Here is a 24,844-nt window from a genome sequence, read left to right as displayed (position 1 = left end):
TAGCTGCCCTAGCGTCGGTTTTTGTCCGTCGGACTAGCACACACACGAACGGATTTCTCGGTCCGGTGGAGTTCCGGTGGGAAAATTTAAAACATGTTCTATTTCTAAAGTCTGCCGGAATTCTGGCAAGCAAAGATCCGATGGAGCCCACACACGATCGAATTGTCCGACTGACTCGTTCCGTCAGACCTTTGCTGTCAAAAAGTCTGGTCGTGTGCACGCGGCATTAGAGTCTACAAAAGACTTGAGACTGCAGTGGCGGTTCACCTTCCAGCGGGACAACAACCTTAAAAATACAGCCAGAGGACAGTTTCCACTCAAAACCGACCTCGCAATGGTCGACCAAAGAAATTGAGTGCACGTGCTCAGCGTCATATCCAGAGGTTGTCTTTGGGAAATAGACGTATGAGTGCTGCCAACATTGTGCAGAGATTGAAGGGATGGGGAGTGAGCCTGTCAGTGCTCAGACCATACGCTGCACACTGCATAAAATTGGTCTGCATGGCTTTTGTCCCAGAAGGAAGCCTCTAAAGATGATGCGCAAGAAAGCCTGTAAACAGTTTGCTGAAGACAAGAAGACTAAGAACATGGATTACTGGAATCATGTCCTGTGGTCTGATGAGACCAACATAAATGTATTTGATTCAGATATTTTGATTCAAGCATGTGTGGAGGCAACCGGGTGAGGAGCACAAAGACAAGTGTGTCATACCTATAGTCAAGCATGGTTGTGGGAGTGTCATGGTCTGGGACTGCATGAGTGCTGCTGGCACTGTGGAGCTACAGTTCATTGAGGGAACAATGAATGCCAACATGTACTGTGACATATTGAAGCAGAGAATGATCACCTCCCTTCAGAGACTGGGCCACAGGGCAGTATTCCAACATGATAACAACCCCAAAAACACCTCCACAACCACTGCCTTGCTAAAGAAGCTGAAGGTAAAGGTGATGGACTGGCCAAGCATGTCTCCACACCTAAACCCTATTGAGCATCTGTGGGGCATCCTCAAACAGAAGGTGGAGGAGCGCAAGGTCTCTACCATTCACCAACTCTGTGATGTCATCATAGAGGAGTAGAAGAGGACTCCAGTGGCAATTTGTGAAGCTCTGGTGAACTCCATGCCCAAGAGGGTTAAGGCAGTGCTGGAAAATTATGGTGGCCACACAAAATATTGACATTTTGGGCCCAATTTGGACATTTTCACTTTTGTTGCCAACGGTTTAGATATTAATTGCTGCATGTAGAGCTATTTTGAGGGGACAGCAAATTTACACTGATATACAAGTTGTACACTTACTACTTTACATTGTAGCAAAAAGATGTAATAAAATATTGACAAAAATGTGAGGGGTCTACTCACTTTCGTGAGATACCTTTGTTTCCTACCTTCCTAAGGCCCCTTTCACACATGCGGACATTATGTCCGTATTTCATCCATCCGTTTGCGGATGAAATACGGACATACATACATCCCTATGGGATAGCGGGTGTCTGCGGATAAACATCCGCAGACACCCGCTATCGTCCGCCTCCGCAATTGTCCGATTCTGCAGACGGAGGAAAATCCTATTTTTCTATGCGTCTGCAGAGTGGATCGGATGAACACGGACAGACGGTCCATGCTCATCCGATCCCCATAGAGGAGAGCGGAGATCTGACAGGGTGGTCCCTGCACAGTGTGCGGAGACCGCCCTGTCCACCGCCGGCTCAGCGGGACATAGGAGCGATCCCCGCTGAGCAAGCCGATCATCACGGGGCGGATCATTACTGATCCGCCCCGTGTGAAAGGGGCCTAAGCTGTTGTTTATTGTATATTTTATTGTTTGAACAACGCATGTTTATCTGGATAATTATTGTCCTCATTTTTTATGTACTCTTATGTTGCACTGGTGATAAACTGAGATTCCATTTTTAATGTTGGCAACATCTCTATTTTCTGTACTTGATATTTTCAAAACAAATATTGGAAAATTAAAACTTATATGAGCTTTTTTATTTATTTTTTGATCAGACTTTGTTCATGTTTAACTAAGATGCATATACTCTTTATTTATTGGGTCCCTTAAAAAAATTCTATAACCCTAAAGACTTATTACCCTCTGATAATCTAGCATGTAAGTACAGTATATGTATTCTGTCGGAAAGAGGATTAACTTTTATCCGGGACACCCCGGTCCTTATAAACAAATGTCATATTAGTCCCAAACATCGGATATGAATGATTCCTCCCATTGTACAGTAGTGGGACAGTAGTTACAAGCCTACACAGACACCTATTGGGACAGCAGCCAATCGCATGACATTACAATACTGTTCTTTTCCTGTACTGCTCGAAGGCAGACAAGCCTACGAAAAGTCCTTTTTTTTTTTTTTTTTTAATAGGCCATAGACGCCAGGGGCAACATGTGGCTTTAATTTAAACCAAAGGAACAATTCCGCTCCTACATTTTTTCCTCCTCTCCCTCCTCTGCCTATAGATCTATGTTTATCGATGCCCCTTTGTTTCGGCCGATTGCATTTCTAAACTTTGCCAAAAAGTTGCTTCGGAGTTCCACAAGACATCCAATTTATTTTTTTTCTTTTGTAGGATTAAGATTTCTTATGATCTCCTCTCGACAGTGGATTTACTTACAGAGGCCGTGGAAAGCATAACCAAAAAAGGACATGTTAGAGCTTTTGGCAGGCTGTTCAAATTTGGTTTTGCGATGAGGGCTGACTCTGAGCATGCTTAGGGAATGACAAGCATTTTTCTACACTCAAGCTAAAACCCACCTTTTTTTTCTTTTTTTTTTTTTTCTTGCTACACAAAATCCATTGGCTGCCTGTTGGACTAGGCTGAGGACAATGACTGTTACTGGCTGCCAGTTGTAAACATAGGGGATAAGGATTCATTTTGTGCAAGTCCTATTTTTTTTTTTTTTCTTTCTCTTTTCGGGGAGTGGCTAACAAAAAAAAAAAAAGTCTGAGAATTTAATTCAATAGAGCTGTGTTTTAAGCAACTCCTGTGTCGTTTTTTTTCTCTTCTCTTTCCAAAGCAGCCAGTGACTTCCTTCCAGCTGCAAACGTTTCATCGTAAGAGGTAAGACAATTGAATTTCTTCTACTGTCAAATTCACGTTTGTTTTTTAAAGTGATGCAACAGACAAGTTCTTTACATTGTTCTTTTTTGTTATTTTAGATTTGATTTATTTTATGCATCTTTAATATTCCAGTTTGCAAGGAATGTAACATGTATGAGGTTGCCGGGCAATTCTATTATCTTCAAATTCTTGAAATTCTTCTTCTTTTTTTTTACTTTTTTTGTTTTGTTGTTATTGTTTCTTTTTTGTGTATCCAGTTTAATTTGCAATTTGCAAGTCTTTAAAAGACAGGATGAATTATTCTGCACATTTGTCTTTTTATGCATCCTGGTGCTTATGTTATAGGCAGCTTATAGCAACCATTCAGATGCCATTTTTATCAGCAATCAACAATTATATTTTGATTGCTTGCAGTTTTTATTTTTTTGTATCTTGATGTTGCAGTTTACGGGTCTCTTTGTGCATCCTGGTGCAAATTTAATAGAAAGCTCCAAGCAACCAATCAGATGTAATTCTTTTATCAACCATGAGCCACTAAAACAAAGACTGATGGTTTCTGATTGGTTGCCATGGGTTAGTGCATAACGCATTGCTCGGGAGTACATAACTGTCTATAATTTCATTTATGTAATGCATTTGTTCCAATATTTTTTTAATCGTATGTGTATCTTCTGCATCATGCTTTTACATTTTTGACGTCGCTGCAAACATCTATTTGCCATTGAAAAATATAAGCCATGTCTGGTTCTTGTGGCTCATTTTGTGCAAAACAAGCAGATGGGTAATAAAATTTTATTTTTCACCCCATGCCATAAGAAACTAATAAAGAAGAAGGTGTTGTCCACAGCCACCAATCAGAGTGCACTAATCATTTCTTTGATGCAGCTTTGAGGAAATAAGCTCACACCCGATTGGATGTTATCAGATATAGTCCTGTATTACAATGCACCAGATTTTTATGAATCAGCTTTAAAACTAAATACGAGGAGGGTAGGGAGCAGTGTAGCAATTAATTAGAATTCATCTCTCACTGATCTGATTAAAATGAATGATCTGATTGGTTGTTATGGGTCATTGTGCTCATGACCATATATTTTTCACTGCTCCACTGAATAAGAGAACGTTCTCAGTGTTAAAAAGACATTATCCTAAGTGAATAATTAACAACACTATGGGGGGGATTTACTAAAACGGGAGGCAAAATCTGATGCAGCTCTGCATAGAAACCAATCAGCGTCCAGGTTTTATTGTCAAAGTTTAATTGAACAAGCTGCGGTTAGAAGCTGATTGGCTACCATGCACAGCTGTACCAGATTCCGATGCTCCAGATTTCGGAAATTCCCTCCATGCATGCTGTTTAATATTACTTTTCTGCCTGTGGAGGGTTGCTTAGATAAAGATAAAACCTTGTAACATTTTGAAGTTATCATGTGTGTTCCTTGTATTGTTTGAAGCAGCCCTGGCTCTTGTATAGTCATCCTTAAAGTATCACTCCATCCAAAAAGACATTTAGGTTTTGGGTAGTGTTGAGTTATCTTGTGGTTTCATACACAAGGACTAATGCACTAAGATCTTCCCACCATTATTCCCAACTACATTTTGGGTCTTCTTCTTCTGCAGCAGGGTTGAGCCCTCTCCTTCTGGTATATTCTTCAATCTCAAGTAAGACCTAGCAATTCTTGTGCAAGGATTTCACCACCATAGCCCCTTAGAAATATTAGACACTGGAAAACTCCACCAAAACTTTCAAACTCCTTGTTGCCTTGCAGGGTCTCCCTTAAGCCACCATGACGTGCATACTCCCAGCTGAGACTCTATTTTTACATGCCACTTTAGCACTCCAGGAATCATGAGGCAGACTTGGGCAGCAGGGAGCCTGGAGCTGCAAGGAGACATCCTTAGGACATACATGCACACTATATTTCCAGGATGTGGGGAGACTGGGGCTGTGAGGAGACTTCCTTGGGGCTTGGCAACAGGGAGATTGGGGTTGTGAGGAGACATTTTTAGGGCATGCATGTGCTCTATGTTCTTGACAGTGGAGAGATTGGGGCTGTGAGAAGTGAGTGTGTGGGCCTTAGGGTACACCTTTGGCAGTAGGAGAATGGGGCTGAGAGGTAGATATCCTTAGGGTATGCATGGACATGCATGTTCCCAGTGCCAGAGAGACAAGGGCTGTGAAGAGATGGCCTATGTACTATGTTCTTGGCAGTGGGGGGACTGTTACTGCAAGAAGACAAATACTGCAGCTGCTGACTTTTAAAATAGTGACACTTACCTGTCCAGCGCGCCCGCGATGTCGGCACCCGAAGCCGATCGCTAGGTCGTCTGTCGGGTCCTGCCGCCGCCATCTTGGGTATGGGAATCAGGAAATGGAGCCTTTCGGCTTCATTTCCCGGTTCCCTACTGCGCATGCGCGAGCCGCGCGGCGCAATCCGGACGGTCCCCGCTGCCTCTGGGAACTGTGTGTTTCCCAGCAGGCAGCGGGGCACTTGCGCAAAGGGGCGGGCAGTTGCGGAAAGGGGCGTAATCTACGCCCCTTTCCGCAGACAGCTATCCCGGAAGTGGGTGCAGTTACCTGGATTATCCAGGTAACTGCACCCCCCTCCCCCCTGAAAGGTGCCAATTGTGGCGCTGGAGGGGGGGGGGGGGATTCCGATGAGCGGAGGTCCATTTTAGGGTGGACCTCCGCTTTAAGACACACATGTGTGCTCTATTCTTGGGCTGCGGGGAGGCTGAGGCTGCAAGAAGACATCCTTAGGACACTCATGCGCTGTGGGGAGACTGGTGCTAGGATTGAGGCTGTGAGGAGATGGCTTTAGGTCACACCTGTGCCATAGGGAGATGGGGCTGCAAGGAGATGGCCTTAGGGTATGCACACTCTATTCAGTACTTCAGGAATCATGGGACATGTAGTCCCAAATTTTATATCAAACCCGCTTGAAAATTGTGTGCTCACTATTTGAAAGTTCAGGAAAGTGAAGGGGAAAGGGAAACAGCACAGAGATCCTATGAGAAATACAAGTTCTTTGTACAAAAAGATTTTATTATACAGCTAGTTTTGGGAAGTTAAAGGAACAACTGGATTTTTTACTGAGGGTTTAATAATGCTTGAAAGTGACCCTGCCACTTCTAAATAATCTACAATTCCTAGTAATAGAAGAGGTATTATACTCACTTCTACATTGGCCCGTGTCTCCCACCTTTCCTTTTACTAGCTAGGAGTGCTGGAGGGGGACCCGAGAAGAGAATCTGGGCTGCTCTGTACAAAACTATTGCACATAGCAGGTAAGTATAACATGTTTGTTATTAAAGCGATTATATACCCAGAAGAAAAAAAAACTATAAGCAAAGGCATAGTGAGCTAGTATGCACCCCATACTAGCTCATTATGAAATACTTACCTTAGAACGAAACCCCCGCATCGTCTCTCGGTCACTGCCAAGGGAGCTGCCATTTTGCCTCAGTGATTCTTCCAGGTTCACGGTTTCGGGGCTGTGAGTGGCCAGAGCCTCGATGACGTCACAAGCGCGTGGGAGTCTTCTTTCCGGTGTCCTATCACATTGTGTCCCCCATCGGATAATGTCCGCTGTGTACTGCGCATGCGCAGTACACAGGACACACAGATTCCAAAAATAGCCGAAGATGAACGGCGCCTGCGCCGTGAGTCCAGGTTCTAGCCCCACCATCCAAGTGGACATAGAGTTGGAATAAAAAGAACCGAGCGTAGCGAGGCTGTCCCCGAAGCGTGACTTGCGGCCTTCTAATGTTTCCAGCCCTATGTCCATTTGGATGGTGGGGTTAGCAACTCCACTCACGGCGCTGGCTTTGGAGATTTTCAGAATCTCCTTCTGCTCCGTACTGCGCAAGCGCTGCGCCTGCGCAGTACGGGGCGGACACTATCCGATAGATGGACTCTATATGGCAGAATACCGGCAAGGAGCTCTGATTTTCCAGAAGCATCCTCCCGACCTTCAGAGTGCATGCCCTGCTGACATCAGCGGCTGCATGCAAGGTCAATATCTCCTAAACCGTACAAGTTTAGGAGATGTTAATTTTACATACAGGTAAGCCTTATTATAAGCTTACCTGTAGGTAAAAATGTGCTAAAGGGGTATACAACCACTTTGAAAAAAAAGAAAAAGAAGAAAAAGTTTCATGAGAAACTTCAGATCAAGAGAGCTGGGCTGACCTTTTAATTCTATAAACCATTGCCAAGAACAAGCTGCTGTAACCGTCAGTTACCAATAAAACTTCAGTTTAATATAATCAAGCTGGTGAAAGATGAATTCTGATTGGTTTATAATTACAGTATTTTGCACTAAATAAGCCTGATGTGTTTATTGGCTTTGTAAACTATTAGTTTGTCGGGATGTAGAAATCATTGGGTGGGTCCTTACCGAGGAATAGGACTATCATTGTGTCATGCACTTATTCCAAGAAGACAGGAAACAAGCATGCAGAAGCCCACTGAGACATGCTGGGACAGCTCATGCCAGGAACAGTCTAGATGCTGGAGAGAGATAGGACTGGCAGGATAGAGTTTCTGGTTAGACAGCCTCAAACCTGTGCAAGGAATGACAACAAGAACTGATAACCTTTGACTGAAGTTCTCTTATCTCTCTATATTTTGTTTGATCTCCATAAAACTCCCTCTAGGTTGGCATGCCTGTGTGTATAAACTGTATATCATAAATCTATCACAATTACTTTATGATATTCTTCTGTTTATGTAGCGTGTTGGGCTGTGTATACACTGCCCTATTTAAGGAAGATTCCATTGCACAAAACATTCTAGGTACAAAAATGATTGCTAAATAAGGATTTTAGGAATAGATGTCAGTCAAAATGGTTAACCAACTTGATTACTTTCAAAAAATGTAATCAATACAAGTGATCATTTAAAGTACAGGACAACAGTATTATTATTCAAAAAAGCTCCACCTTTTCTTATTAAAAAGCCATCCTTGAGCTCCAATCCAGGAACTTTGCCTAGGCTGAGATGATGTCATCAGTCTGCTGCAGGCAGGAGGAAGCATTTCCTCAGTCTCTCCTCTCGATTGACCTGAGCCAGGGGTCTCCAAACTACAGCCCTCCAGTTGTTCAGGAACTACAATTCCCATCATGCCTAGTCATGTCTGTGAATGTCAGAGTTTTACAATGCCTCATGGGACGTTTAGTTCCGCAACAGCTGGAGGGCCGTCGTTTGGAGATCCCTGGACTAGACTACAATAGTGTAATCATAAGGTGAGCGTCTTCAGCGGGGGGGGCTAATCTGTTTCAGGCATTTGTGAATATAACAAGAATCTGCATAGTCACCAGGATTAACATCATTGTGTCATCGCTGACCTGGCATCTCAGTCCAGAATGATGCCTGATCAAAGATGGTGCCACATGTCTGGAGGGTAAAGCAGAGGAAGGGGTTGTCAGAGGGAGTACCGGAAATATCAAGTGTTAGAATGCATGCACTGAACATGAAAAAATATATCTGATGATAGGTTCACTTAACTTGCAACACACTTTATAGTCTGTTTGTACAATCTCTTTTATATTTAACAACTACTGTATATAGTGCAAAAGATAGGCTCTTACACTGCAAAGTTGTTGGAAAATCTGAAGGGAATTGAACAAGTACACTGTAAAGTGTCAGGCGAGGTTTTACCATTTCAATACTGGGCACTTTCACCCCCTTCCTGCCCAGGCCAATTTTTAACTTTTAGAACTGTCGCACTTTGAATGACAATTGCGTGGTCATGCAGCACTTTACCCATATAAAATTGTTTTAATTTTTTTGAGAAAGATAGAGCTTTCTTTTGGTGGCATTTAATCACCACTGGATTTTTTTAATCATTTGTTAAACAAACAAAAAAAGTTAAAATTTTGAAAAAAAAAAAAAGCAAAAACGTTTTTCTTAGTTTATGTTATAAAATTTTGCAAATAAATAATTTTTCTTCTTCACTTATGTGCGCTCAATGTATGGGCATTGATGAGGTTGCAGTGATGGGCACTGATGAGGCTGCAGTCATGAGCACTGATGAGGCTGCACTGTTGGACACTGATGAGTTTGCACTAATGGGCATTGATGAGAAGGAACTGATGAGACGGCACTGATAGGCGGCACTGATGGACACTGATTGGCACAGATGGGGCTACACTGATGTCAGGGCACTGATGATCAGTGTAAACAATGTACTGACTTCCTTGCCAATCCTTTCCCCACACAGACACAGGGCGTGAGGCACGGACCACCAATAACTGGCAAGTTGGCACCCAGGAGGCAGGGTTCTGGGAAGATTTCCATGAACGCCCTTCCAGAACTGGAGGAATGTGCTGTAGCTGTCATCAGGCTATAACGCTGTTGGGAAGTAGTTAAAAACGGGTACATGCAAGCCAAATATCAGACGGTATTGGCCGGTTCGGCGTTCGGCCAGTGTGTACAACAGTCTGTCTGACAGAAGCCGATCTAATGACCAACTTCTGTCGAACGGGCATGCTGGAAGGCTGCCAGCGCTGATCAGTGTGATCTGCCAGAGAACATAAATGTGCAAGGGGGGAGATTGCCACACTAACGTTGCTTAGTTAGTATGGCAATCTCTCCGTTTTTTTTCATTCAGCCCGTTGGGTTGAACAAAAAAAACTTCAAGTGTGTACCTATCCTAAAGCAGGTCATACGCTATCAGAATTTCCTCCAGAAAGTTTTCATTTTCTGAATGTTTGTTCGATTTTCTAATGGCTGGTTAGGTCAAATTAACCTTTGTTGAAGAGCTTATTCCATTCATATAAAAAATGAATGTTAAAAACTATTTTTTTTAATGTTTAGGTACTTTTGAACGACTTTCGTCAAGTCTGTGTTGCCATTATCAAAATTACTGAAGAGATTTTCTTATGAATGTTCATTCAAAAATCTAGCCAGCCTTAGCGTCCCATAGACACATAGACATAAAATCATTGTTGCCCAATCAGGCTAATCGTTTTCAGATTGAAAATCTTTGGTATGTTGAAGAACTTTCTGAACAGAGCAGACACCACCAGGACAACCAGCCATGGGGAAAGAACTGCCTGTCTCTTGTTGAGTGTTTATGTTTATGTCAAGTCGTAAAGTGGTCCTGGCTTCCTGCCATCACCTCATGTTTATGGCTGTCTTTGGCTTGTCATTTTAAATTTTCTTGTTTGATGTGGAAACCTTGATTCTGCTTTCGCACTGTATTAAAGGGCCATCAAACTGTATCTTTTAAAGAGCAAACTTTTTTGTTTGCTTCGGAGAAGAGTGGTAAGGAGTTAGAGACCCTCCTAAGTTTTCTCTTGCTGCCTGTGTTCTGTTGGGGAGATTCCCACTTACTTCCTGTTCCAGAGAAAAACAGGAAGTAAGAGAAAATCTCTCTGAAGTTAGGAGAAATCCACTAAGAGATGTCATTCTTTCCGGCTCACTTCTTGGGCTTCCCATCATGTTCTGTTCCAATAACAGTGGTATCCAGGACAAATAGAAAAAGTGAATTTCACAAGCCTACCTTAAACCTGAGATTTTGGTGATTATGACGGTGGTAGGGTAATGGGACATATTATGGATAACAAAAGTTACAATAAACAGGCAATAAGTTTAATACACAATCAGTGAGAATAACTGGTGCCCAGTTTGTCTTCCCTTTACGCAAAGCCTCTAGTCCCAAAGCAGGCTCTAGTTTTATCCCCTCCTTGCCACATACGGTGCCTATCGGGGGAAATCTGGAGGGGGAGAGAACATAGCCCTCAGCCCAACTGTTTTTTGTGGTAAACATAGCCAGGGCCCTAGAACTATGATGCAGCAAAATGTTACCGTCTGCATCCTGTCTCCTGTGATGTCCAAGCCAACCGAAGATCACGTTTCAGCAGCTTGGTGAGGCCAGACTTCCAAAAGCTGACCAGCTAGCCTATTGCAACTCTTAGCAGCTTGAGTTTTAATCTTCCTTGTTCCCCGCAGCACTTACTGCTTCATCTGACCAGCTTCAATGATACTACAGGAAAAAGTCACAAGGAGGCACCTCTGAATGCTGTAGGAGGGGAAAGAAGATTGCCACTCTTGAAAGTGTTCCCATCAGAATTTTTTAAGGGGCATTCCTCATCAGTGCAGCAGGAGAGGAAAATGACTACATTCTTCTTTAGGTAATAGACTTTTGATTCATTCTAGATTGGTGAAGAAGGCTTTCCTATACTTTCCCTATTTTATTTTTAAACCTGCTCTATGAAAATGACAACAGGATCCCGAATAGTGATTATATGAAAAACAGACTTATGTCAGATTTAATGCTTGAGGACCGTTGTCTTTACAAGGTTACATTATATATAGCTGGGCCAAAAGTTTTGAGAATGACACAAAAATTATTTTCCACAAAGTCTGTTGCTTTAGTGTTTTCAGATCCTTTTGTCAGATGTTGCTATAATATACTGACGTATAATGACAAGCATTTCATAAGTGTCAAAGGCTTTTATTGACAATTACATTACGTTTATGCAGAGTCAATATTTGCAGTGTTGACCCTTCTTTTTCAAGACCTCTGCAATTCGCCTTGGCATGCTCTCAATCAACTTCTGGGCCACATCTTGACTGATGACAGCCCATTCTTGCATAATCAATGCTTGGAGTTTGTCAGAGTTTGTGGGGGGATTTTTTGTTCACCCGCCTCTTGAGGATTGATCATAAATTCTCAATGGGATTAAGGTCTGGGGAATTTCCTGGCCATGGACCCAAAATTTCGATTTTTTTTTGTTCCCCAAGCCACTTAGTTATCTCTTTTGCCTTATGGCAAGGTTCTCCATCATGCTGGAAAAGGTATTGTTACTCACAACACTGTTCTTGGATGGTTGGGAGAAGTTGCTTTTGGGGGATGTTTTGGCTGAGAAGCAACCCCACACATAAATTGTCTCAGGATGCTTTACTGTTGGCATGACACCAGGACTGATGGTAGCGCTCACCTTTTCTTCTCCAGACAAGGTTTTTTCCAAATGCCCTAAACAATCAGAAAGGGGATTCTTTAGAGAAAATTACTTCACACCAGGGGTCAGCAGTCTAATTCCTGTACCTTTTGCAGAATATCAGTCTGTCCTGATGTTTTTCCGAGATAGACCAGCTTTGCTGCCCTTTTTGACACCAGGCCATCCTTCTAAAATATTCTTCCCACTGTGCATGCAGATGCACTCACATCTGCTTCCTGCCATTCTTGGACAAGCTCTGCAGTAGTGGTGCCCGATTTGCTGGACTTTCTTGGGCGCCCTGAAGCCTTCTTCACAAATGTAATGGAAATGTTTTTATGGGATTAAGTTTATTTTCATGGCAAAGAGGGACTAATTACAATTAATTGAAATTAATTACATTTAATTACAATTAACTGAAAATAATTGTAGTTCCTTTGATCACTCTTCATAACATTCTGCAGTATATGCAAATTGTCAACTTAAAAAGTAAGGCACCAGACTTTGTGAAAATATTCGTGTCATTATCAAAACTTTTGGCCAAGGCTGTACATGAGTAGGTGGACCCTGCAGAGTAGGACCATTGGTGCAAAGTGGCAACAATGTTGTCCTTACAACTTCCTAAGTCAAAGTGAAACTGGCAAAACTGTCTGTAATCAACATTTTATTACAGCAATTCATTTAATTGCACTGGCACAGAGTGGCATCTGAATTCAGGCACTGAGTCTTTTCTGTATTGTATGGTTGGAGCTGAACAAACCCCATAAAAAAAATAGGCTTAACTTTGAGTATATTAATAATACTATAGTACAAGTACAGTCAGTGTTTATTTGGCAGGAAGGACATGTTTTCTGAATCACCGCTATGTAACACAGTACAACTGTGTCTGTGATAATTCTGCTTTGTTTTGGCCATGTTAACCAATCAGCTATTTGCTTTCATTTTTAAGCCATCTCAGGAGGCCATGACATCTTGAATTGAATTGGTTATTATGGGCAATGCATACTGTTCTTTCAATTTTTTTTATAGTTGGGCTCCAAGTGATTTGGATCGGGCAGACCAGTCGAGGGCTTATACAGCAAAGCACAGATATTTTACATTACGATTATGTTAACTAATAAAGTAACTGAAGATGGTGTTTCTATGTTGTCAGCCAGAAAACATCTACTTTATTCTGCAATTAGTTATTTTGGCAGTAGGGAAGCTATGTGTATCTAAATGTTTCTTAGTACTAAAAGTAGCAAAAGGTTAGACCCTCTTGCAGGCTTTTATTGTTGTCTGTGTCCCTAGTGGTTAGACAGGAACAAATGTCAGAGAAAAGTCAAAATCCCTCATCTACACGCTTGTTCCAGACTTTAAAGCGGGGTTCCACCCTAAAGTGGAACTTCCGCTGATCGGAACCCTCCCCCCCTCCGGTGTCACAATTGGCACCTTTCAGGGGGGAGGGGGGTGGAGATACCTGTCAAAGACAGGTATTTACACCCACTTCCGGGCATAGACTCCCATGGGAGCCTATGCCTCTTCCTGTCCTGCCACACACACGGGTCCCAGAGACAGCGTGGACAATTCCTATTGCGCTGCGCGACTCGCGCATGCGCAGTAGGGAACCGGGAAGTGAAGCCGATTCGCTTCACTTCCTGATTCCCTCACCTAGAATGGTGGCGGCAGCAGCCGAGAGCCGAGCGATCGATCGGCCTCGGCTGCCGGCATCGCTGGACCCCGGGACAGGTGAGTGTCCATTTATTAAAAGTCAGCAGCTGTAGTATTTATAGCTGCTGGCTTTTAATATTTTTTTCCCCAGTACAGTTCCGCTTTAAATATTGAATCGGAAGCATCAGCCAGAAACCTAGTACAATATATTTCTTGAAAAAGGGTATGGTAATGGTGGTCTTGATATTTATATTGTGTAAACTGCAATTGAACCTATAGATTAAATATCAATAAGTAAAACTAGTAGCGCTAGTGTAATAAATTAAAAAAATAAATGTGATAAAGCCTAAACACCCAGTGATAAGTGACAAAATGCAAAAAAATTTATCAAAACAGTCCTAAATTGCTAGTATGATCCAGAAACTATCTTCATAAATTCTTGACCTCCACCACACCGCATGCTTGTGTCAACTCTCCCTCTGAAGAGCAACTTGCAATGCCTCCCACTCTCGTGTACGGCTTCTACACTAATAAACCCACACCTGGGGTAAAAGGCGACCATCCACTTGATCCACGTGTTAACTCAACAAGTTGACTCCATATGTAAAGAAAGTAAATAAGTGCTCCACATAGCGTGATAACGTTACAACCAGTTTATTCAATCACACCAACACTCCAATGATTGCACTCACATTTCACATAGGAGAAAAAAAGCCTTAAGTGTAACACACAGCAAACCAAAGCCAGTGGTGCAGTGGTGTACTGCGGCCTCGGCGGACCAGAAGTGTGCGCTCAAACGTAATCTCTCACCCACTCCTAGGTTGCTGCTTTCGGCGGCAGTGTAGCTTCTCTTGATATTTATATTACCACCCTAGCAAACTGCTTATATATGTAAAATAAGAACATTCTATTCTCCAATACATGCCTTTACAATACATACAGTACCTTGGGTGATGTACCAATTTGCTTCTTTTTTTGACTAAATTCTTGTGTGCATAATAATTTGGTGCATATCAAGCAACATTTACCAATGCTTTGGTACAAATGGATCTCCCAATTCTTCTGTTCCATTCATACATCATTGATTTCCTATAGAGGTTTGCTGCACTCCATTTTCTATATTTGCTGTATTTTTTTTTAACCTAGCCTTAGTCTTCATTTGCAGAATGCCCTATAGAGCCACTTTCGGTAAACCCATATAATTTGTGTAGTGCACTAGGTTTTGGGTTCTGCTGTACAAGATGTTGGGTGCCATTTACAATGAATGGTGCCACAGCACATTGCACACAGAGAAATGTGTGTATTAGTGCATATTGCCAAAACAACAAGTGTGAATGGGCCCTTAAACTGTGCTCATACTAAAGTATTTTTCCTTGTAAGACCTCAATTAGAGATTGTAACTAGGTAAGGGTTAAATAAAAGGAGCCCTGGAAAAGAGTGCTGTTAAAGGTGGCAGATATCCTACCTAAAGAGTGAAAAGAGACTTAAGGGTTGGGGCCAATGGAGCGCCTTCCTGAAACATCTGAGGAATTTTTGCAGCCTCAGGCTATTCAATAGGCTTCAGGGAGATCATCACATGTAGAATGGTTGAAGGTTAAAACTCTTATTAGCCAATAGGAGCATCAGCTTGAGTTCTTGCATTCCTCTTCTTAATTACAGCTCTGCTGTGCTTAATGAGTGTGATTTCATTCCATCTACTGCTTAATAGGGCACTTGACTCAAAAATACACAGACTTTTCTGAGGATTAGCAGAGATTAAAGCTGAACAGTACTGATACCCGTATTAACTGTCTTGGTGAGAGAGATAAATAGTGCAATGGATGGCCTAAAATACTTACCTATGCAGGGGAAAACGCTGCCCTAAGCTCCCTCTAATGCTGCTCATACTCAAATGGACAAAAGCCTAGGTATTGGGTCATATAATCTCTGCTAAAGGGGAGCATCAGCCAGGCTGAATTCTAAGCTCCTCCTTCAACAGGGTTCGCAAGACCAAATACTTTGACAATGTGACCAACACTGGATGGAGCCTGAAGCAGAATTTCCTTCAGGAAAGGTCAATTTTTAGCCTTTTACACTCCATCTCAAACAGGACTGCTAATATGGCTGTAAGTTAACAGTTCAAATTGAGTAAGTCAGCTTGAAGACAAATGTTTATGGCAAATTCAGAGTAAGGTAAAATTGGCAAATAAAAGGACACTTCTGCCTTGCCCATTCAGGGCAAAGTGGCAATGTTCATGTAAAGGGGCCCTCAATGCACTGGCGTAACTCACTCGCCACTTTTCCTCTGTTGCAGCCAGCACCAGAATCATCAGTATCGGCTGGTGTCAGATGCCAGGAGTATGGTGACATTACTCTCTCTGCCATGTAACAGTACTCAGCTCTAGAGAATGTTTGCTTGTCTAGTGACCTGGTCAATGGCCTAATAAGGAAGTATTATATTTCCATATCAGGTGCTATCCCAAAAACAAAGCATAGCACGTCCTTCTTAAACCAATTAAATTATTACCCGCTTATGTCACATATGAGTGGATTTTTCTAAAGGTAAATAGACTGTGCACTTTGCAAAGTGCAGTTGCCCTCTGCAAGTGCAGTTGCTCCAGAGCTTAGTAAATGACCAGAAGCTCTGCTGACTTCCATCATCCAATCATGTGCAATCAAAAATGTTTTTTTAAATTTTCCTTGCATGTGATTGGGTACCCTTTGCAAATCAAAGGTTTACCTAATTTACTAAGCTCTGGAGCAACAGCACTTGCAGAGTGCAACTGCACTTTGCGAAGTGCACATTCTTTTTGCCTTAACCCTATTATCTTTTGGGGAAGCCTTCTTAGTTTTGAATCTTTAAAGGTCGCCTTTCCCCCGACTCAGTCATATGCCTTTCTGTTATTACCAACTCAGACATGCAGTTAATATGCAATTTTGCCACAGAGTTTCCCTGTCTTCTCACACACTAGAGGAGCTCCTGATGACAGAGGATCGAGATAAGCCACTTTCCTCCACCTACTCAGAGCTTAATTCCACTAATGGGCCTAGGCTAGATAGCCTTTATTGGAAATGGCACGTGGATCTTCCTTCTCTCACCGAGGAGGACTGGTCCAAGCACTTGGAGCATTTTTTGACATATGCTATCAGCCAGAGATTGGTTTATTCAGCTCAAGCTGCTAATACATAGAGTCTACAACATTCCACTTGCATATATACCACTTCAAGCACCTATCAGCATTGTACTGTGGAAGAGGGCACTCTTATACACATGCTGTGGACCTGTCCTTGCATTCAAGACTTTTGGACCGAAGTAGTATCTATCATAAATTCTGTAGGTGGTCTTTTGATTGCCTGAGACACCCTTATTTTTCTTCTGGGTATGACAGACAATATGGCACACACCGGCTATGTTAATTTGTTTATTTTTAATTCAGCATTCTATGTTAGAGAGACCATATTGATCAACTTGAAGATCCCACAGTCTCCCACTGTGAGGGAGTAAAAGGCAGCCATAAATGTGGTTCTCCCACTATATAAATGAACATACGCAAGTCACAGTTGCCCAAAACAAAATTTACAAACTCTGGTCAAACTGGACTTCTGTTTGATGCCATTCACTTTTTGAATGTTACTAGTGTATCTGGGGCCTCGACTGAGGCTGGGCCAAGCTTCTATATGACAGTTGATATACAGTTGGCATACCTAGCTGCTGCCTTCACTCCTCTGCTTTGCCCCCCCCCCACCCCTTCCTTCCTTTTCTACCTCCCCGTTCATTTTCCTCCCCTCTCCCCTCTACCCCTCACCTATTCCCCAATACACTGGACTGGTATGCATATACTTTTTGGGAAAGTATGGACCAAAGTTTGTAAATCTATCTCTCTGTGTAACTTGACTGTTACTACCAAAGTGCCTTTTCTTGTCTAGGCAATGTATTCTTTTTTGCTTGACTCTTATACACATGCTGTGGACCTGTCCACCAATTGTACTACATTCAATAAATATTTTTACTGACAAAAAAAGCCAATGAATTAAAGATCCCCATAACCCCCTTCAAGGTTAAAAGAGAGGGCCTCATTGAGTACTCTTGGGTGGTTGGAACTTCTTTGCCTGTGGGCATGTTATGTAATCTACTATGGTGGGATTAAGTAGTAAGTACTCCATGAATACACCATGAGTTAGCCAGCTTGATCTCCCATGAGTTTTGGTTCACTGTAGCCATTATTGTTTGATATATTGATATATTTGCAGGAGACTTATATTTCAAGTTTTCTAAATGCTGGTAAAATCACTGAAACAAGATGGTATACAGCTTCCCAGTTCTAATGCATTGAGCTGCAATGTGTTCATGAAAATTGTCCTAGTCAGAAATTGTATGCTTTCCTGGGCCCATTTCAGAAAGCTGGAAACAGCATTTTTCAAAACCTGGCCAACAGCACTTGAGACTTGCCAGCGCATATTAATTCCAATTATTATTTTGAAGCCTTGGAAAAGGACAAAACTCCAACAAATTCCAGTGTTTATTTTGTAACTGGAAAACTCTTCCATATAAGGGCAAGAGCCCTACTCTCTATTCATGAAATAGTCAGGATATTATTCACAGTGGTGGCCACATTCCGAGCCCAGCCACAAACTAGTCACTGCAGGCATCTGCTTCGACCCTGACTGATTGAGATTTCCTTAAGATAGCTCTGAATCAACATCCATCTCTATTTATCTATCTAGCTCACCTATCTCTGCTGTACTTTTCTGTTTAGTTGAATTAAATTTGACATTTTTAAATTAAATTTTAATTGAAATATAATAATTTTCATGTTCACAAATGCAAGAAAGGAAGGTAATTATCATCGGATGAAGGGGCTCTCAAGAGAACCTGTCACTCTATTTCCTGTTACTGTCAAGTGGCTGGAAACAGAACTCGGAACTCTCAAACGAAGAACTCTACAGGAAAGATAACCGTAACTTCTCCATCCCTGTTCTACTTTCCCCTATTACTGAAATATAAATGTTGGGTGATCTTAATTTGCAATGCATGCAGCTATTATATTGATTTATATATCACAGTGTGTATGTAAACCTCCATTAAACTACATAGCAGGACATGTTTCCTACCTATTGTTCAGAGAAGCACTGTAGTTTTATGGCAGATACATGATGGTTTGTTTACGTTATTAGCTTTTCATAAGAGGGAACTCCCTTGATTAAATCACAGTTCAAGTAATCCTCGTGAGAGCAGGAAACGGGCTCTCCATCCACAGGATTTAGGAGGTGCTGTAACATTTCTGTGTTGAAATTCCCACTCCGGTTTCATGCACTGATTCATTTATCAACATAATAGAAGGCAGGACTGTTAGGATGTTTTAGGCGCACTAGTCTATTATGAATAAACTGTAGACTAATAAAGATTTATTTTTTAAATACTGTATTTACAGTTAGTACAAATTTTGAGTAATGTTTACCCAATTTTTTTCCCCAAAATTTTAATTTTTTTTTATGTCCCGTTTTTTTCCAGTATTGTAACACATTGCTCTTTGAGTGTTTGTTTATTACTGCAGTCAGAAACTGCTGTGATAAATATGCAGCCATGCAGTCTGATTCAGCCAGATGGTAGCTCATATCTATGGGTAAGGAATAACCTGAGGAGCTGCCCCAGTGACATGACATAATGACATGACTAGGGTAGCTCAAAGGTCGCCACCAAACTCCTACTTAACCCCTCTAAATCTCCACCCCTTTTTACCCTAATAAAATGCATAACACAAGGTGGAGGTAAATGGCCATCAGGCATTTTAATAAACAAAATAAGTAATAAATAACAAATAAATAACAATAAGCAAAGATAAATGTCCCCAGCCGCAAAACGTTGACTCGGGGACATTAACACGTTACAGGTCTACCATTACTTGGTCCCTCTTATTAACCACACCCAACCACAGGACACCATACCAACGATGGTTCCCTATTTGTAGCCCATCTTACAGATTTTTAACCCCACCCAAGGGGTTCCAACCGCCATTTCAATACCTACATACCTCAAACCTAATAACTTATCTCAGGAAGGGAGGGTGGGACATTCAACTGATGGCTTCCCAATTCTGACTGTTGCTGTCCCACCCCTTTCCACAGTCTACTCTCCTAATCTCCTCCCCATCATCCCGTCTCCTCGACCAATCATTTAAGTAAACCTCACCCCTCTAACTTTGAGCAGGTAACTATATGCTGCCTGGTTCCCCTTCCACCCTTTCACACTAGCCCTATGCTTCAATCGTTCCTCATAGCTCCGGGCCTTCCTAACTATGCATTAAAACATTATAATAACACTGATAAGTTCCATTATAATAAAGTTTAACTTCAGCAACATTAACCACTTGCTTACTGGGCACTTAAACCCCCCTCAGTCCCAGACCAATTTTCAGCTTTTAGCGCTGATGCACTTTGAATGACAATTGCGCGGGCATACAACACTGTACCCAAATGAAATTTTTATCATTTTTTCCCAACAAATAGAGCTTTCTTTTGGTGGTATTTAGTTACAGCTCGGAGTTTTATTTTTTGCTAAACAAACAAAAAAAGATGCAAAAAAAAATCATGTTTTAATAGTTTGTTATAAAATTTTGCAAACGGGTCATTTTTCTCCTTCATTGAAGTGCGCTGATTAGGCGGCACTGATAGGCTGCATTGGTGGGCACCGATGGGCTGCATTGGTGGGCACTGATAGGCTGCATTGGTGGGCACTGATAGGCTGCACTGGTGGGCACTGATAGGCATAGTTAAGGCGGCACTAATAGGCACAGATAAGGCGGCACCGATGGGCACAGATAAGGCGGCACTGATGGGCAAAGATGGGCACAAATAAGATGGCACGGATGGGTGGCACGGATAAGTGGCACGGATGGGTGGCACGGATGGGCACTGATAGGTACCACAGATAGATGGGACTGATGGGCACTGATAGGTGGCACTGATAGGTGGCTCTGATAGGTGGCACTGCTGGGCACTGATGGGCGGCACTGCTGGGCACTGATGGGCGGCACTGCTGGGCACTGATGGGCGGCACTGGGGTGCAGCACCTTTGAGGCAGATTGTGGGCACTGTGGGTGGCACTGTGGGTGGCACTGTGGGGTGGCAGTGTGGGTGGCACTGTGGGCACTATGGGCACTGACGGGGGCACTGACGGGGGGCACTTACTTTTATTCAGGATGGCACTGCGGGAGGCAGGTGGGCACTGGCAGGTGGCAGGTGGTTGCTTGTATTGCTGGCCGTGATCGGGACTGATGTCCCGTTCACGGCCGCCGGTGACCAGCTTTTTTTTTTCTCCTCGCGCTGTCAGCGCGAGGAGGAATAATAGCCGATTACCGGCTCCGTTCTATCACATGATCAGCTGTCATTGGCTGACAGCTGATCACGTGATAAGGGGTCGGGATCGACCCCTTGCACGGATCGGTGATCAGGCGAGTCTCATGGACTCGCCGATCACAGGGGGCACACAGGCCGCTCGTACACGGGACGACGTCAATAGACGTAGTCCCGGAAATGTAGGTCCGCGCTAATGCCGTCATTTGGCAATAGCGCGGATCCCAAGTGGTTAAAAAGTAACAGAATTGCCTCTGTTCATGAAGGATCTGTTGCTTGATTTTGCCATGGAATAGACAAAAATACAGTAATACACACCTTGCTCCATAGTCCTTTATTCTCCAGTGCTGCAATGTGGGTGGGAACTCCTACAAATGGCCACATCCTATGCTTAAGACATGGTTGCTGGACCTGCTCTGAATATAGTGCAGGCATGATGACGTCAGTAAAAGGGGTGGCACCAAGACTGCATGCGGCGTAGACATCTGTGCCGTTAGTTCTGCAAATATCTCCTAAAGCTGGCCATACACCTATAGATTATCTGCAGATTTTCTATGGTTAGATGGAAAAAGTGCAACATATTTCTCAATGTTCACTAAACTGTGTGGATGGAGGAATCTCCCACTTTTTCCATCTAACCATAGAAAATCTGCAGATAATCTGTAGGTGTATGGCCAGCTTAAACCTTTTAGGTTTGGGAGATATTTCTTGCATCTACAGGTGTAGGTTAAAGTGGTTGTAATGGGTTTACAACCATTTTAAGTGCACAGCAAGCAAGTGGTTAGGGCAATGTATTGTTATTATTATTATTATACAGGATTTATTGAGTGCCAACAGTTTGCATAGTGCTTTAAGCACTTCGCGCCCATACTACAGCTGCAACGCGTGTTTAAAATCTCCGGAGGGCGTACATAAACATCCTCCTATTCTCGTGCCGCTCGCGCACCCCAGGTGGCGCATGCGCGGCACTCTCTGTGATCGCCAAGTCCTTGGGACTCGGCTGATCACAGAGCAGGGTAAGGAGCCAATCACAGCGGGCCCTTTACCACATGATCAGCTGTCAGCCAATGGCAGCTGATCATGGAAGTAAACAGAAGCCAGTTTCCAGCTTTTTTTTTCTTGGCGCTGTCAGTATGAAGAAAAAAAGAAAAGCGTTAACTGGCTTCTGTTAGAGGGACATCGGTCCCCTTAGTGATCACCAGTGCTGCTAATGAGTGCCCTCCAGTGCCGCTAATCAGTGCCACCTATAAGTGCCCATCAGTACTGCTAATCAGGGCCCATCAGTGCCACCTATAAGTGCCCATCAGTGCTGCCAATCAGTGCCCATCAGTGCCTCCTGATCAGTGCCCACCAGTGCTGCTTATCAATGCCCATCAGTGCCACTTATCAGTGCCCCCTCTCAGTGCCACCTATCAGTGCCCCCTCTCAGTGCCCATCAGTTCCACACATCAGTGCAGCCTCACCAGTGCCCACCAGTGCTGCCTTATCAGTGCCCATCAGTGTCACCTATTAGTGCCCATCAGTGCCGCCACATCAGTGCCCATCAGTGCAGCCTAGCAGTACCTATCAGTGCCACCTCATCACGGCTCATCAGTGAAGGAGAAAAATTACCTGTTTACAAAATATGAAAAACTTTTTTTTTTCCCCAAATCTTCCATCTTTTTTTGTTTGCATGGCAAAAAAAACCCAGTGGTGATTAAATACCACCAAAAGAAAGCTCTATATGTGTGAAAAAAATTATAAAAATGTAATTTGGATACAGTCAGGTCTTGGTCACTTGGTCAGGGAGGGGGTATAAGTGCCCTATATTGAAGTGGTTCATTTTCTATATTTGGTCTATATATAATGGGCAAAATAAATATTTGACCCCCTGAAGATTTTGTAAGTTTGCCCACTTACAAAGAAATGAAGGGTCTATAATTTTTATCAGTGCCCAGTAAGCAAGATGTTACATATAAAGGGAGACAGTGTAGTTACAATAAAGTTCAATACAGAAGGAATTTGAGGGCCCAACTCATGGAGCGTACAATCTAAAAGGAGGGTGGCAGTGGTGACAACAGTGGTCGGTGCCTGCATAATGTATGATAAATCAACCACTTGTGATTTCCATTGAAAGTCTATGTTGCAGGGTGCAATACAGACGCAGAGTTGGGAGAAAGAGACAGAGCATTATCACTCACTCTATAACAGGAAGTGTCCAAAAAATCAAATCTATAGATTTAATTAGTTAAAAAAAATATGTAAATCACAATAAGGGGTCATGCATATGATTTTACATAGGATCTCGTTGGCAGCTTTGTGCGTACGTTACATATATACAGTCTACAGCGCAAATGTACCCTATTCACTAGAATGCTCCTGCTACCTAGTATCCTTGGTTGCTAGGATGCAGGTGACTCCTGCCACCCAGCATCCTGAGGTTGCCAGGATGCCAGTGGCTAAGGGCCAAAAGCATACATTTATGATAAACGCTTTACGCATATAAACAGCAAAATTATTTACATGCATGTATCGTTAAATCCGGTTCATATGACTCATCCATGACTTCAGAATTACACAAATGTGTGCATTTGGCAGAAGTGTGACTTTATGGGGGGGGGGAGGAGGTAGAAAATCTCTGGCTGCTATGGGTCACACTTTGATACATAGGTCTTGTGTACTGTAATATGTCTTGTCATGTCCCAAAACTTTGACATATGACCTAAGTGGCCTATCTGCATTAAATTGTTAAAAACCTATTTTTTGGAGTGCTGGTGGCTTTCTTCTTCATGAGTTTGATGGTGCTCAGGACTGTCCTTGCATTCACGCCAAGCGCCCTCCATGTTCAGTCCAGCAGCCCTAAACTAGATTTGTAACCTGTCGATGTGAACTAAAATGCATATCTTTTCCTTCTGTAAAAATGATTCCTGGTTATGTTGACAAATCCAGTCACGTGTCTGTCCATAGGCACATTTTGATACATAGCTTCCATAAACATTAGAGTCAAAAGTATTTATTAGCATTAACATTTAACATGAAAGAAAAGCCATATGTTTTTGGTTTGGCTGCGCAAGGAGATTAGATCTTTTGGAGAACCGTCGGCGGTATTGTCTGCCGTGTGAGGAAAATCTGTATTTGTTTTCCTAATAGGGAAGAGGTCCTTTTACAGTACCCAGAAAAATGAATTATAGCTTGGAAGATGGCAGAAACCTGCTAGCAGGGAAGAAGTAAGGCAGCCAGTTCAATCACTCCATTCCGTCATATCAAATAACACTCCTTGTATGGGTCACAACTGTAACAGATTTGGCTGCAGGAAACTGCAGTTAGCGGGGAAGCCTTTTAACATGGAGCTGAAAGGCTTGTTACTGTTTTCAAGCGGGATTCATACTGTGCCAGAAAGAGAAGACGCAATCCTGGGATATAAAAAGCACCAGCTCATGGTTTGCCTTGCTGTGCCCAGTGGAGCTGCAATATTGACGTGTAAGCACTATGCTTTGAACATGTCTGATATGCAGTAGGTTGTGATCTCACAAGGAGATATTCCAGCATTTTGTTTTTAGATTGTAAGCTCTTATAAGCAAGGTCGTCCTAACCCCTTTGTCTTGAATTGTTTACCTGTACTGTCTCCCTTAAGGCTGCATTCACACCTGAGCAGAGTGGTTTTCAGGCATTGTTAGGTATATTGTTTGTGCGTTTTTGTTTTTGCTTTTGCACGTGGCAGTTGCCTGAGGGGGTCGTGAAGGCACACTGTTGGACTGGCTAATATCTTTTGGGCTCAGCTCTGCTTTGGGACTGTATCCTTCGCTTTTAGGGCGGTCTATGGTTCTAGTCTGGGAAGGGTTAATAGGGGGACT

The 24,844-nt window shown here is 42.7% G+C and overlaps 1 protein-coding gene across 3 annotated transcripts in view; it reads left to right on the top strand.

Moving 5' to 3' along the window:
- Positions 1–2,926: 2,926 nt before the first annotated feature.
- The window catches only part of CALD1 (caldesmon 1), a 238,067-nt gene continuing 216,149 nt past the window's right edge, over positions 2,927–24,844 (top strand). The window contains exon 1 of one of the 3 annotated variants that reach the window (XM_077468528.1): positions 2,927–3,083. The gene's annotated coding sequence lies outside the window, so the exon portion shown is untranslated. Of the gene's footprint in view, positions 3,084–11,062; positions 11,223–24,844 lie in introns of those variants that run through there. The other 2 variants (XM_077468532.1, XM_077468529.1) reach the window with 2 other exon arrangements.

Source organism: Lithobates pipiens, unplaced genomic scaffold (genome assembly GCF_037356315.1).
Source record: "Lithobates pipiens isolate NorthernLeopardFrog02 unplaced genomic scaffold, aLitPip1_a1.2 Scaffold_8, whole genome shotgun sequence".
Taxonomy (NCBI): domain Eukaryota; kingdom Metazoa; phylum Chordata; class Amphibia; order Anura; family Ranidae; genus Lithobates; species Lithobates pipiens.
Note: the sequence above shows the minus strand (reverse complement) of the source record. Positions and strands in the feature narration are given on the sequence as shown.